The 16,491-nt window shown below is 35.5% G+C and overlaps 1 protein-coding gene and 1 long non-coding RNA gene across 5 annotated transcripts in view; one reads left to right on the forward strand and one right to left on the reverse strand.

The window, feature by feature from the left end:
• Positions 1–8,608, forward strand: part of LOC309859069 — a 21,543-nt gene extending 12,935 nt beyond the window's left edge. The window contains exons 2-3 of the long non-coding RNA XR_014308530.1: positions 2,565–2,681; positions 8,453–8,608. This is a non-coding gene — a long non-coding RNA (uncharacterized lncRNA). The remainder of the gene's footprint in view (positions 1–2,564; positions 2,682–8,452) is intronic.
• The window catches only part of ZFHX4 (zinc finger homeobox 4), a 177,815-nt gene that overhangs the window by 157,510 nt on the left and 3,814 nt on the right, over positions 1–16,491 (reverse strand). The gene's annotated exons all lie outside the window — the stretch shown is intronic.

Consider the following 16,491-nt stretch of genomic DNA (forward strand, 5'->3'; position numbering starts at 1 on the left):
ATTTTACAGGAAATTGCCTATCAATTTCTTCTCAATAAGCTACCCATTAATCAGAAACTGAATCAAATAGATAAGAAGTCTTCCATACAATCAAATTTACATTTCATTCCAAAAGCATCAATAGCAAAACCATCTGGATCCTTACAGCTAATAATATATTAACTTATATTAACTGATTTTTCAAATTTGTTGCTATTGACTCTGACCATGGCAATGTTCACCAGTGAATTTTGATGGAGTCACTTAAGTCTGTACCGTTAAAAAGTTATTTAGATCAGTGTACACAGTGACACTGAATTTGATGCTAAGTGATTTCATTGTCATCAATGTCAGACAAGATCTTTCTTTTATCAATGTGACCCACTTAGGAAATTTACACTAAAGTTTTATAAGTCCCAGTAAAAAGACCACAAAGACAACCATTTAACTTAAACCACAGAATTCATTTCAAAATGACTGCGTAACAAGTAAACTCACTATCAAAACTGCTTCACCATTTAAGCTGTTTTCTTTTTAGTTTCTACCAATTTCTATTCTCTACTGACAAGCATTCTATTTTTCAAAAATCACCAAAGTCCTCAAGAAATCCCAAAGAGAAAAACTAATATAATTTTAATGCTAAATTCAGAACAATACATACCTGCTGATCTGTTTAGAATATGTGTACCCATTTTTTGGTATTCTCACTAATTCACAAGATCAGTGACTTTGATCATGTAAATCCCTTTTTCGGAACTAATGGACAATATGCAGAAAAAGAACTTTTATTGCTCGTTCTGCCTTGCTTTCGTCCTGCAGTCACTGCTGCCTAAACTCAGCTCCGCTAAATGACCAAACCCACCTACAAGGAGCCTGGCTAATGAAAGGGGGTGCTTTCTGAACAATAGAAGAATTCCTTTGCATTCAGAAAGCAGAGTTCCCATTAGAACCCAAAATCAGAGAGGCCAGTTTAACCTCTTTTTTTTTTTTTTTTTTTAATTGAGATTGCCCCAGCCTTCCTCTACGGTCCAGTGAGACAGTGCTTGTGAAATGATTAAAAAGAACGTGATCTGATCAAGAGGAAGAATAATGGGAAAGGAATGCTAGGTTAGCCACTCTGCTAAGTGCTGGGAAAGAAGACCAATGTGCCCCTTAGCCTATTGTTTTTATTCTCCTCTGCTCTTCAGCCAACCTCCTCACACTTTGAGTCTTTATTTACTCCATTTTAATGGGTTAAAAGTTGTCCACTTACAAGAGAATTTGGTAACAAGTTACAAATCCTAAAAAAAAAGAAAGAAAGAAAGAAAAAAGAAGAAAGAAAGGAAAAAGAAACAAAAAAAAAAAAAGAAAGAAAGGAAGGAAGGAAGAAAGAAAGAAAGAAAGAAAAATCCTTGAATTATATCAAGTTTCCAAAAGGTCATCACTGTCTCTGCTGTGGCCTTTTCCCCATTCCAAATCCTCTATCAATATGTCATAGTGAGTTAGGCAAAGACAAAAGAGAGGCGCAGTGTGAAAACGGCACATATATCTAATCCTGACAAAGCAATGAATAGACCTTCACAAGTATAATTATACTTGTTTATTTGTTGCCACGTACAGAGAACTGATGAAAAAAATCCATCAAAGTGGTATTATGCAGACACCAAGAGCTTCTTTTCTTTGGTTGCTAAAGCCACATTGAGGCTTAAATTCCTTATTGTTAAATTCAGAAGAAAGAAAAAAAAAAGATTTTTGGCTGGACTTTTTTTTTTTTTTTTTTTTTTTTTTTGCATCAGTTGCTGACAGATCTTTTGTGTACTAGGCTGTATTAGCTCACACCGCTACCTCATTTTTACCCATGTTAGAATTCATAATTACAAACTACTGTACAGAAGCTTTTAAAAGGGTGTGGTGTGCTGACCAGGAGAAGAGGGTAGTGAAATTGCCCTTTTCTCATAGTCTGGCTTTTGATATATCAAAACACAGGTATAGTACCTGTGCAGAAACACCATTTACGTCAGAATACATCTTTGATCTCGGTCTTTTAAGTTGGTGCTGGTGGTTTTCTTTAGTCAGCTTTCTCTACAACTTGCTTATTTTAGTATAGGTTTAGTATTTCATAAAAGATTACATAACTTCTTTCCCATCGCAGTATTAAAAACGTTGTTAGCAAGAAGGAAGGCAAAGACAAGGATGTCAAAGGATAGGAAATATTAAGTAAAAAGATTTCAAATCCAACAATTAAGAAGCCATTATGTTCCAATAGACACTAAATCAAATAACTTAACAAAAGCACATTTTTAGGGGTGGGGGGAGCCAAATAAGCTTTATTATTTTTTTTTGTCTTTCCCTTGCAGGATAGAAATATATCAAAGTAAAAGCAATCTGCATAGTTAATGTTTGTGAGCTTTACAATTTAAAACAGAAAAGCTGTAATTTTTCTTTGCTGGCAATCTGGAAACACTCTGGAGTTAATTACAGCTGATTCGGAGTGAACCACACAAACAAAGACCAGTCTATGTCCAGACAATTATACTGCATTAACCAGCTTAGAGCTTCCTGCTGATGTTTCAGGGCTCTTCTGTTACACCCTTCTACCTTCCCAGCACGAGAGAAAATGCTTCTGCAAGAAGGAATTAATGAAGAGAACTGCAAAAGAATGTGTGACGACCTCTCCTGACACGGCAAAAACTTTCCACCCATGTCACGACAAAGGGGAGAAGGTAATTAAGTTTGAATAGAAGGATGTAACCAAATATAGGAAGCATTTAAAATAAGCAATTTTTTAAAGAAGGAAAGTTTACAAAAAAAAAAAAACAAAAAACAAAAAAATGAGTGTGCAAGTCAACTAAGTCATTTCCCCTTATTTTCCTCATTAAAATCTAAATGAGCTATTCAATGCAGATTTATTTCCTACCCTATAAACAGCACCTTTGTGACTGATGCTTCCTGGTCTTCTCCCTTGCTTCTCTCTCTCTCTCTCCCTCTCCTCCTCTTCCCACTCATTTTCTCTCATTCCCTCTCACATCTCTAGCCCTACATGGACAACGTAGGGCTGTGACAATTACGTATCATTAAACATATGTGTTGGAGAACTAAACAGAAAAGGTACAGTTTGCCAGTTCTTAATTTGTATGGTTGTGGGAAATAGGAATTTTACTCAGTTTCCTTCACAACTTTAATCAAACTCCAGCGACTTTCCTTAGAGAGAAATCAATAATCTCTCCTTAACCAAATTACACTATTATATGACTCATTTTATTTGTTTGCTTCAGGAAAATTTCATAATCAGTGAGCAAGATGGACTCAATACTTTAGTTATCCTCTGTAAACAAACTTTGGTACTTCTAACCAATCTAGTTGATTTCTAATTTTCTTATTCATTCTAATTGAAAATGAATAGTTTGCATTGGTGTGAGACAAGGACATGAACTGTAATTATGCTCAGTGCCTCTTTCTGATTCTTTCTTTGATACTGTTTTGCTAGTATTCCAGCTGACATTGGGGCTTTGTAGTGATTGCTTCATTAAAGGGTAAGGATGTCCTAATCAGCTAAAGCATTACTAGAAAGCTGTTGTTTGCCAATACTATGAGAATATACTGGCTTTTTTTTTCTTTCTTTATAGAAGAAAAAAGGTACATCTGAATGCCAGTTACCCAGCCACACTTAAGTATTAATCACCTTCCCTTTGTCTCAAACATGCAAAGTAGGATTAGAGTTAAATGACTATATGATCTTTTTCATTTTTCTTCCCTAAATAAATGTTAATCTACAAATCAATCATGTGTTATATTAAAATACATATAAATATACTTTCTGAAAATACTAAAAGGTTGTGTAAATTACACTCAATTTTGCAAAGATCTCAATAATGGACAGAATCATTTTCTTTTCTCAGACTCCTCTCCCTTAATCGCTACTATATTTGAAAGTTTAAGTCAATAACACTTCTAAAAATAAAGCTCAAACATGGACCCTTGTAGTTTTCCTTGGAAAAACATGGACTGTATCAATCATTTTTAGGGATTTTTAATCATATTTGTCATGTTTTTATGTTTGTATTTCTAGTCTTTAAAATGTAATTGACTAATCTCTCTGGTTTACACACAATCTAAGACTGTTTACTTGATAATGATTTTGAATTGTCACCTAGTAACATTTAAAAAACTTAATTGGTTTTATAAAGGTATATATAACCGCAGAATATTTGGCTTCAAAAGGATTTACCATTGTGCACACATATTTATCTCATATACAGTGTGAAGACAATGTATTCTAAGATGTACATGTATTTTTTCCTTCTTTATCTATTGTATAAAATCAACCATTGAACTATTGTTTCAAATACTGAAGAGGAAAAACAATTGGCTAATTATCTGTATTTCATGATTCCCACCAATAGGATCTCATAACCAATATAGCAGTAAGTGTAAAAGTGTGAGTATGCCCTTACTTTAAGAAAAAAAAAAAAGTCATTCTTCGCAGGCTAAACCTACCATAATTATCTTCATAAAGCTAATTACAGGTCAGGAATTCCAGCAAACATTCCTATTCCCTGAGCAATGATTTCAATGATTTCACCCAATTTCAAAAGAGTTTTAATGAAGAAAGCTATATGAACAAATTTTAAAATCACTACTAAGTACTTCTTATTATATAATACTCTTAGAATCTACAAAATACATCTCTTTTTATATCCCATGTAAATATTTTAAGTCATTTTATATTAAAAACTACATAGGACTAACATAATAGAGAACACAAGTGGAATGCCAAGTTTTCTTCTGGATGAAATATTGGCAAATTTCTGTTTGATCACTAAGATTAGTTGGTTATTTTATTTCTGTTGTGAAGAGCCGTGTGTGTGTGTGTGTGTGTGTGTGTGTGTTTGGCCTGAAAGTTAATTTGACTGCTGTCCATAAGTGAAGTGAGCAATTCAGTAATTAACTTTTGTGTTTTAAATGTATGAACTTTAATTAGATTTCATTATAAACAAACAAACGTCAACCATAATTATAAGCTCCTTGGTTTACCCACATATTATCCCTTTTCAAACAAACTTGATGTCAGACAAATTAAAATCAAGCAGCTAGCAATTTTGAGTTGAATTTTACATGATCTGCTGGTAACCTGATTACTTTAACTTCAATATCATTACAGGAAAAGTATTTCAGGAAAAATAATGACAAGAATTCCAACAGGAGACAAGCTTAATTGTATTGATTCAAAAGATGCATGTTCATAGGAACCATGTTGAAGGAATAATGTTATCTCAAATCTACAGTTTCTATTAAAATGAAATTGTCCAGCATGAAAGAGGCAATTAAGATTAGTGTCTGCAGAACTAGAGATACTAAACTAACTAAATAATTATCTGGGCCCAATTATCTTATACGTTAAGTAGCAAAATACCAGTGTGGAGCAACTATAAGGCATGAGGTTTGCAGGTTTATTTACTGACTGGTGTATCTATTAGGACCAAGAACAAGTGGAGCTGTCAGGACATAATGAAGGTAAATGATTAGTTAGCACCAAGCCTGAACTCTTCTTCAATGCAATAAGAGTTAATTAAAGTTTACCACCAAACATCAACCAAAGCAGGATGTTGATCAGGTTTCAGCATTAAGTGCAAACAGACAATAGTTGGCAGCAATTAGTGCAGCTATCAAATGACATGCAATGATAATTATACATTTAAAACAGCTAAAGAGCTGGGGGAAAAAACTAATCAGCTTCTTTGACGACAAATACTCAAAGGGCAGGAAACAGGTATCAGATTATTTCACTTTAACACTGTAAATCAATAGAATTAAACAAGAAAAGGTTGTATGGGTACATTATCTGAAAGAGAACAGTTCCCTGGCTTCAAAATGAAATAAATCTGCTCGTATTGGTCTATCAAAGATAAGAACTTCTGAGGCTAAAGAAAATAAGTTACTTTTCAATTAAAGTTTCAGAATGACGTCTGTGTAAAGAAAGTTTAGCTTCTTAGTCTTGTGTAAATCCAACAATGCAACAAGTATTTCACTATCATTATTGTTATTTAAATGATTAGCTTCCACTCTAAAATACTATCAAAAGTACTTTATGCCTGAATCTTACCTTTGTGTACTCAAATATTATCTTCCCCCAAAGCTTTTGGATGATAGATCTAAAATTTTGTTTTAATGCAGCCAAATTTAAACAAAAAGCCATACATGCATATTTAGCCATTCAAATCTATGGCTTCAATCCTGCTGAAATCAATGAGCTTGCATGTAACACATCCCTTCAAGCAATTTTGATAAACCCCCTCGTTCTTTTCCATAGTTTCTGGCCTGCATGCTAGCGCATAACTCTAGAAATGCACCCATCCTCATGACCCCACATCTCCATCTTTCCAACTAACCCTGTTATGCTAAGGATTTGTACACAGTGCTGGCTAATCCCAATATTTCCCTGGAGCTAAATCTAAGCCATGGCTGACTCCCAGCACAAAAATGTCTCTCTCCAAAAGCCCTTTCGCCCCCTTCAGCACTCATACACTCATTGGTCCTGACATTTTCACTTCAGCCATGACAAATGAGCTGATGACTCTGATGTGATTGCATGGGAGGGTGGCTTTATCTAAAGATATATCATTAACTCTCATCACCATCTCCTAATATGGCTCTTCTGGGTTAATGTGTTGTGAAAATCTGAGGAAATTTTTGTGTAAATATGTGTACTTTTAGAAGTAAGAGACCAACTTCATCAAAAGGGGAAAAGGGAAGCCAAAATGGACAGGATGGGTGGGGGGGATGACAAGCATTAACTAAATGTGGCTCTGGGGATTTAAGTAACTCTACTCAACCTCTGCCCCAGTGCAAACCAGCCAGCTGACTGTCTCTTAAAGGTCCCTTCTCCTCAACATGAGCGTCTGGAGCAGAGCATAATTGGTGAAGTGGCCCAGATAAAGCTTTTCAGATAAATATGGCTTATCAATCGGGCAAGCCCACTTTTTTTTTTTTATCCCAGTGTCGTACATATTTTATTTTTGAACCCTTCATTTCCTATATTATTAAATGTCTCTAAATTTATTTTAATGGGGGGAAAGGATCATCAAAACCCATTTTACTCCAAGAACATTGCATTCTTCAATCAGAAGGAAGCAGTATTTTTTCCAACTATTACTAAATGTGAATCTCCTCAGACTTCAAAGGAGAAGGGAAAAGGAAGCCTTTCCATTTAGCATAAATATCGCAACCCTTTAGGTTAAGTTAGAACCTAAGTTCCAGTTACATAGTTCTTGTTATGTATACTATGGAGTTTACAGAGTAGATACTTGTTATAACCTCTCCTCTCGTTTCCTCTGAGAACACACAGCCAATCAGAGTCAACAGTAGCATAACAGACCTCAGGAAAAGAGGTCAGGCTTTGAGGTAAAGTGCTATTCACTCTTGGACCATGCAAGGAGCTCTTTATTCCCGTTCTTATTGGCATCAGTCCCCCTTACTAGAGTAAGAACAAAGCCAAGTGCTCGCGTGAGGTTTATGAATAAATCAGAGGTGAGCCACTGTAAGTGCTGCCCATGATTTCCTTGTTGACAGTGAGCACTTAAACAGGCTTCTATGACTAGCGACTTCTGGCAAATCATAATGATTCCTAATCTGCACCCTGCTTCATTTCAAGAACTAAATGACCCACCCCATTTTTTCTGCAAGTTTTCACCTTTCAAGCAATTCTTGTCTATCTCAAGCAGCTTAACATTACAATCCCAGAACAGTCAGCTTGTGCTGTGGTCATCACAGAAACGGTACCAACTGAAAAATCTTCCTTTGCTTGGAAAAATTCCACAAATAAAAAAAAAAAAATCTCCAGCATTGCAGAAATTATTTTCATATTAATATTATAGGATCTTTGGATATGGGAGCAGCTAAGCCAACTAAGTTAAAAAATGCTAAATGATTTGCTAAAGGGCACATACACATTAGAGCTGAACAACTAGGTGCTGTAGTTATGTGATATTTCCCAGAAATTTCTCTGAGTTGCAGTTTCCTTACGGGTTAAACGAGGTGATTATGCTATATCCCTTCTGACTACAGCGATCTATGGTTCTAATATAAAAACCCATTTAGATTGCGCTGAAGATAGTTTTCCCTATGGAGTTTTCCAAGACAAACCCAGATGTTTTTAAGGCTGTATATTTCTTTTCAGTACCTAGATTTCAAGAATAGAGGAAGATTTTGGTAGAATAGTAAATTGAAGTTTTCATTTTTTTTTAAGATTTTATTTATTTATTTGTCAGAGAGAGAGCGCGCGCACAAATAGGCAGAGTGGCAGGCTGAGGCAGAGAGAGAAGCAGGCTCCCTGCTGAGCAAGGAGCCCAATGCAGGAATCGATCCCAGGGTCCTGGGATCATGACCTGAGCCGAAAGCAGTGGCTTAACCCACTGAGCCACTCAGGTGTCCTTAAACTGAAGTTTTCTATTTATATTTTTAATTAACTATTATTCTTTTTTCATCCATTCAACAGATATTTTGTTGAGCACCAAAGATTTGCCAATAACGTCTGTCACAATACAGTGATTAAACAGATACAGCTGCTGCCCTCATGGAGGCTAAAGTTTATTTGAAGAAACACTTAAAAATGCTTAGATGTCAACTGTTTTTCTTTCATTAAAATATATTATTAGCCTATCAGTATTCAATAAATGCTTTGCTTTACATCAGTATATTTCAAGTGAATTGTCAAGTCCCAGGCCACTCATAAATGACCAGAACACGGGCGAGGCGCACATTTTTATTTTTAGGAAAATTTTAACAAAGATTATGAAACACACATATTAAGCAAAAATGAAACACGAAGCTGCGAAGTTACAATCCAAGTACACTTACATTTCCCATAAAAATACAAATAGTTTTAAATGTGCATCTTACATGTATCACAATGGGAAATTATTACAAATTTTAAAAAAGAAGATCCATAACAGAAATAATTCATTTCTAGGTAGTCCAAAAATTGTATCATAAATTTATTAACCTTTGTCATGAATCTTATCTTTGAACTTGGGTACTCCTCCAATGAATAATGCATTATTATTAAAAAAAGGATTGTGATCTCCTCCAAGAGATAAGCCAAGGAGTCTCATAAATTGGCTATAAAATCCCTCAAGAAAACTTAAAGGTTGTACAGCATTACTGGATTATTAATAACTGGATCTCTTCTCTAAGTTGATATAAATCTTGATCAACAGGGGGCCATGTAACAGTATCCATACTCCTTTTGCTGTGTATCAAAATATCATAATACCAAAAATCTGGAAAGGTATTTCTATTGCATCTAATCCAGTTTGGGGAAATCCTGTAATTCTAAGGCTTTCAAACAGGCTGGGTCAACAAGACTTAAATAAGCGTTGTGGTATCGTCTATGATTGCATATAATGGACAGTCTGGAATCTGGAGTTCATGTAGTTAGACCAAGGTCTGAATTATTTAAAAACTATTCCTGTTCTAATTTGCTTCTTAGAAAAAGACCCAGAAATGCATTAAACGTCTAAAAGCCCTTGAAACCAAAACAACTCACGTAGACGGAGGGGCAGATAGTGAGGTAAGGACTAGCCACAAAGATGCCATCCAGGTATATCAATAAGAATATACCCTTTTTGCAAACACATTTCCTAATTTCTGTTTCTGTTGTAAGAGAGAGGGGCATCCCTACTCAAAAGATCTATGTTGACTTGCTTGACCAAATGCTCTTTAGTTGGGTACTACATAAACCAGCTACTGAATATAAGGAAAAAGGGAACACAGGGTATCAGGCCCTGTCATATTTACTTATTTTAATGTTCACAACGCTTTAGTGTTCTGTAATCTCTACAACAACTTTAAGATACAAATGAGGAAACTGAAGCTTACAAAGATTACATCCATAATAAGAATTTAACTCAGGTGTCTAGTAGCTCTATCACAATTCCTACTGGTCCTTGATTTGTCAAAAATGGAGTAGATTTTCAAATATCTAAAGTTTAAACTAAAGTAAACTCATTTAAAAAGGAAGCCAAGCTTTTAAAAATGCAGTCAAGATTCACATACTTGAATTAGGAATACCATACTCAATCTTTCTCTTTTGGCTATAAGAACTTCTCAGAGAACTTGGGAGGTAGTAAATTTCTATTCCTGTCTTTAAATGCAAAAATAAAAAAATAAAAACAAATTTAAAAAAAGGAATCCAAAGTAAATAGAATCAAAAGAATGTCTGCCTTTTACTGTGTCATTCTTTCTTTGCACTATGCTACCTTTACAACATCACAGCATTGTCTTCATTTGCTTTCCCTACATAGAAGAGAAATCTTAATCTTCATAACACCATGTTCATGATTATTAAGAATACAATTTAACTGACTGAAATCCTTGGTACTTTTATAAATCATAAACTCTTCTCGACCATTCAACGCAACTAGTCTGACCTCCTAAATAACCCAAAAATATGTATACTGTCACAGTGATAAGATGCCATTCAGATTGTACTCATTCCCTTTTCGTAGTAGAGAACTCTTCTCTCAGAAGAAAGAGTACTACTGTTGGATTACCAACATTTTCCTTTTCTTCTCTATTTCCACCACCATACTCAGTTACGTAACAAACCCTTTTCCAACCAGCCAATATAAATGTGTGACCACTAGTCCTTGAATTGGGATATCTGAGTTTTGTCCTGACATTTCCTTAGCTTGCTTGGTAACTCAATGGTTATTTCTCCTGAATTCAATATCTCATATTTTACAATGAGCTGGCTGAACTGAATTAACTCTAAGGTATTGTCAGGCTTTAGCATGTTGATAGTTTCCCTTACAAACCTACCTGCTTTTTTTCTGTTGTGACCATGTTGGTCAGTTCTCAGAAAATGAAAGGAATTTAGTTTACAGAGGGAAAATTTCACAGGCTACCCCTATGGGTACATCTAAAGAGGAAAGAGAGACAAACATGGAAAAAGGGTCGGGTTGTGTGCGTATGTGTCTTTACACACCCTCCTATGTGGTATATACTAAACCAAAAGAGATGACTCGTTCTCGAGTAAGTAGTGGGCTCAGAAAATTGAGGTATTACTTGCATTATTCCTAACCTTATGGAAAAAAAGGACTAAGAACTGTATTTTAGAGAATCCACATTAATAAAGCCTTTCAGGTTTAATTAAGGTACTTTGGGAAATAATTGGGCTTCCTCAATTTATTCTTCCAGGCAGATGAATTTCAAGATTCTCCTTAAACTTCCCTCTTACAAAGATTTGTTTTGTTTTGTTTTTAACAATATAACCAGGTGGCACACACCAGCTCGTATTTTTTTGTATTTTAACCATTGTAAAGCTAAGGATTTCCTTTCTTCTTTACAGTGAAGGAAAATAATTTTATGGACAGTTATAAAATGCATATTTTAACCCAAAAGTCAATTTTCCCTGGTTAAAATGATTTAGATCTGAGTAAATACTCGCAGAACGATTTCTGTTTTTATTGCTAGAACACACTGGAACCTATAAACTTTGTCTTCAGAGGTATGTGCTAGAGTGGGCACTGTTCAGAAATTACCAACCGTGCTCTGTCATATCCTTAGGACAAGCAAACATGAGAAATGACCGATCATCTACATCCATGATGCTAGTGTATGAACTCCTGACCTCAATGACTAAAACACCTACTCAGGACTTGTCTTGGACCATCAGGGCATTATGACATATTAACCAAGTCAAGCCACCCAAATTCTCCAATGCTGTTTGTTTATTTTTTCAATTTCTAGAATGTTAAAGTGGCTAATTATATCAGAGATAAGATGCTTGCAAATAGGACCTTAGTGTCAAAGCCATTTTTAGGTTGTGTTGCATACATTCAAAAGTGCTTGAAAATGGCAAATATATTATTTTACTCACAAATCTTTGAGAGTAGGGGAGTGAGAGCAGCCATCCCTGGACTGAGGATTGTATGTCAAACGTGAAACTATATCAAACTTTCAAGGCAACTTGTGAACCTCTGAAACTAGGGAATTAACAGAACATCAAATCCAGTAAGATCACAGGGGCACAATCCTTATGCAAGAAAATAATGCCATTGAGCCCTCATTAAAAGACCATTTCATCCTTAGCCATCAAAGAATGCGAGTGCACTAAGATCTTGGTTATATCATCAGGGATAACTAAAACAAGTGCCAAGAGAAACTGTGCACTTTTAGTTCTCACATGTGTCCATCTGTTCACATATAAACATATATTCCGCTTTCTGTCTGATTCCTAAAATCTTGATATCAGAATACCCTGGGCTTTTGCCCATTTCCTAAGAATGCAGACATCACATAAGCTACTATTAACCCATGTGTGATCCACTTCCATGGTGGCTGGAAAGCTGCCAGTTACAACACATGGTGCTTGGTTAACAATGTCTTAAAATATAAATGAATTTATTTTTTAAATTAACACATTTTTCTTATGGAAATACCTTAATAAGCCTTTCTGCATGTAAAATAGCCTCCATGTGGATTTTTTTTTGTTCTTTTAAGACTTTTTGCAAGCATATCATAAAGTTAATCATAAAAGTTTCTGAAACAATCCAGAATTTCTTGACAAATTTTTAAAGGGACTCCAGTAAAGAATTTTGGTGACTTTATATAACCAAGATCAAACACTTTTCCTTTACAATATTCTGTACTCAAGAGGCAACCCTTATACTTTAATTTACGTGAAAACACTTCTGATTCCCCAAGTTTCCATGTAACATTCTTAATAGCACCTCAGAAACTGAACTGCGAAAGTGATGAGGCAAACAGAAGTTCTACACTCTAGGAACAAAACAAGTTAGGTTAATATCTGGTGGAATCTTTCAATCCTGCTCTGGGGCAGCCTTCAGGGGCTCATCTGTTGTGACCTCAGACTGGAAAGAGATTGTTTAAAATGTATACTGTAAATAATTATCCACACTGCATTTGATTTACATATGTACAAAAGAATCAATTCCCACCTTTGAAAGTGTCTTAACACTTAGGGTATTTTAACTCCCCTAATTATGGTTGAAGAAACATCATTGAGAGCCCGACCATGTTGTCAACTGGTAGGTAACCAGTTAACAGCTCTAACTAGTGACAAGAGAAAACCTTACTGCCAATGTCTCCAAAAATGAACATACAATATTCAGACACTTTGTAAAAGACTGATCTCAAAATGAAATGCACAATACACCTACATAGCAACATAAAGTTGCATTAAATCCTAAGAAAAATAACTGTATTCTCTTTGACTAACCCCTCCCAACCACAAAAGCTAATGGGCCACTTAGCACACTTAACATTGCCAAAAGTCAGGATACTCAACTCTTTCCCAAAAGAAGTGTTCCACCAACTGAGACAACTATTTATAGCCTATGGGGGGCGGGCAGAGGAATACCATATATTCCATCCTTAACTAAATTAAATATCCACACCATACTCTTGGCCTCCTCTGAAATAACCGTTTTTGACAGCAAAGTGCTGGGAATTCTCGATACCCAATAGTCAATATTTGGCTAGCCTAGCATGTTTCTGAAAACTCTTCTGCATACAAGCCTCTGTTTATCATCCTCTCGCCGCACCATTGTCATACATATTGCTTCCCGGTGATGATGAAAACTCAGGGCATCTTATAAGTTGCTGAAATCTGAGCCCCTGCTTGTTTTCTCAAGTCTTGGACAAACATCACTTTAGAGAGAGCAGAGCATGGGCATAAAGAAAGAGGGGCCTGCATTTTCATCTTCCTTTCATCTTAGTCATTCAGTCAGCCATTCAGAACCCTATTCAACAGAGCTTTTCATTATGCAAAAAAATGCTAATCCTTTTCCGATGCTTTCACACTTGTATAAACCCCCATTCCTTCAACTGAAAAGCAATTATATCAGTTTACCTTTCTGTCAAAAACAGGATTAATATTCCAATAACAGAATCCCCTTTCTTTTCCTATCTTTTAGCTTTAGGAAACTAGAGATTATTAGTAGAGGCATTCTTAGAACAAGAATACATTATTTTAAATATGATGGTGTTAACCAATGAATGGAAAAAGGAGAATGATCAGAAGAAGAAAAAGTCCCCCAGTCTACTGCAGAAACTCTTTTCTGTGACAGAACTGACCTTCCCTTTGCAGATGCCCAAAGAGACTGAGACTCACTCTGCTCTATTAATCAGAAACAAATTATGAAAGAATGTAGTTGGACTGGTTGACACTATCCTGTCTTGGGAGACTCAGTAACAGCCTAGTAACAATGTCCTCTTCATGGGTAATGAACAGCCATGACAAATGGGGCAGAGAAACTATTTATTTGCATATGCAAATTCTCACACAAGGGAAACATGTACAAACAAGTGTCATTGTAAGGTGGATTAGGCAAACAACGCTTTCTTTTTAGGACATTCTGCAGCCCAGAACATTAGTCAGCACAATTAAACCAGTCTCCATGGAGACTAATGAAATTTCACCATGGTATGAGTTAAATTAGATAGCTAGTTATGTGTTTCCACAATCCAACTTGAAATCCATTATTGTTTCAGAACAATACAGCAATTGTGCCTAGCTGATCTTTGCCAGCTCAACAAGCTCCTAAGTTGACAATTTGCATATGTTAATATAATTAAGCACTAATTACATGAAACTTGTACATATTCACATGCACTTTCCCTGGGCGCTTTTCAGTTTGAACCTTGGCCAAGTCTTTAACCCTTAGAATGGTCTTAGAGGATAAAAACTCTGCCTGTGGGTAGAGCCCCTAGGCAGACACAGAAAGGCTCCTCATTTATAAACACAAAGCTTAACCTGGCTTCTCATATTTCTAGCAACAATGACAGAAAATATTTTGTGAGTGTGGTAGGGACCAGGATGAGGGAAAACCAGGGTGTGTATTGGGGTGGGGGGTCAGTCTTTAAAGACTTAATAATGAATATCTTCTCATAGAAAAGCAATAACATTCATTTCAAGAAAATGTTAAGAATTTGCTCTCACTGACATTGTGGGACCTTGGGAGATGAAAATGGTTTGACAACAGCAAAAATAGCAAGTAGAAAAGGAAAAGGGTGCATCAGCACCTAATGAGCTTTACATAAATATATGCAGAGGCAATTAAGCAATGTTAATTACTATGACAGCAGTTAATTGAATATAATTAGATATTTTAAGCCACTGAATAAAGCATAGTTAAGATTAATTTTATTGAGATTAATTGTAAATAAGGATAGATTAACTCTATGTTTTGACAGGCATAAAAAGTAGTTCTGCAAATTAAGCAGGAGCGTGGCCACCAGTCCAAAAATCATATATTATTTTAATGTCACACCTCAGAATCATCCCCTCAATAAACATGACTTTTCAAACCCAAACAGACAGGAATCTTGAAGAAAAACAAACAGCTTGCAGAGATTAAAGAGCCTTTTGTCCTTTTTCATGTGCATTTCTTTTAACAGACTAAATTAAGCGAGTCTGGTGTACGTTTTTTAGGAAGGAACATTTCACACTGAATGGAAAAAATGTTCTATCACATATGAAATTCGTGCAGCTGTGCGGAACTTGGTCCAGATGGTTTTAGACTATAAACCACCACCAAATGATAGACAGTAGGCCTTCCCAAGACTATGTGATAAAGTCACAATCTTTTATTTTGACCTCCCAAATTTCTGCTTTGTATTATTTCCAATCAAATCACATATTTTCTTTTACAAATGTGTTTCTCCATGAGGGTTAAAAGAAACATTGTGCCTACTTAGTACTAGAAATAAATGTAAAATGAATTGGAGAAGGCCTCCAGTAACAGATAGCAGCTAAATCATTCGCCACAGAATGCAATGATAGCTAAGACAACAATGTATGCACATGACAACACTTGATTATTACTCAAAAACAATGGTTTCTAGAAATATTTCTTAGGGAAATATTGCTAAATGAAAAGCCCTCCCAAATACTTCCACACCAAGCCAATTCATGCATACTCTTTAAGGAAATTAACACAGTCCTCAAGAATGCTGAACAAATCACTAATAAGAAAGGAACTTCCATTGATTTTGAAATAAATCAATAGGTGATTAACATAATATTTTTAAAGGAGCAGAATGTGTGTGTGTCTTTATTGCATAAACATATATATTATATTTCCAATACCCCTTAGCTCTTAATCGAACTAGGGCTTTATGCTATTGAGCATGTCTCTATACTACCTCACAACTTCTTTAGGATGCCCTTAGTCTTTATAACGAAAATCCTAAAATGGTCTGTGAAACAAGACTACGACAAGCCATTCTGCAGTGAAAGATTTTAAATCATCCAGCCTCTTCTAATAGACTTGAGACTTATTGAGGTAGAAACCATAAAAAATGAAGAAGGGAAATTTAATCCCTGAAATATTGATTTGCACATTAATATCATATAGGCAGAGGGCAATTTGGCTTCGTGGAAATGACACATTGTCGACCCTTGGTGAAGTCAGAGCCAATCTAACTGCTGAACATGTCTGAATCTCAAGAGTTATTAAGGGCTTCCCTTCTTGCCTTTATGACTTTTCTTCAGCCTACCAATGCAATCTT

The sequence above is a fragment of the Mustela nivalis genome (assembly GCF_964662115.1).
Source record: "Mustela nivalis genome assembly, chromosome: 2".
Classification (NCBI taxonomy): domain Eukaryota; kingdom Metazoa; phylum Chordata; class Mammalia; order Carnivora; family Mustelidae; genus Mustela; species Mustela nivalis.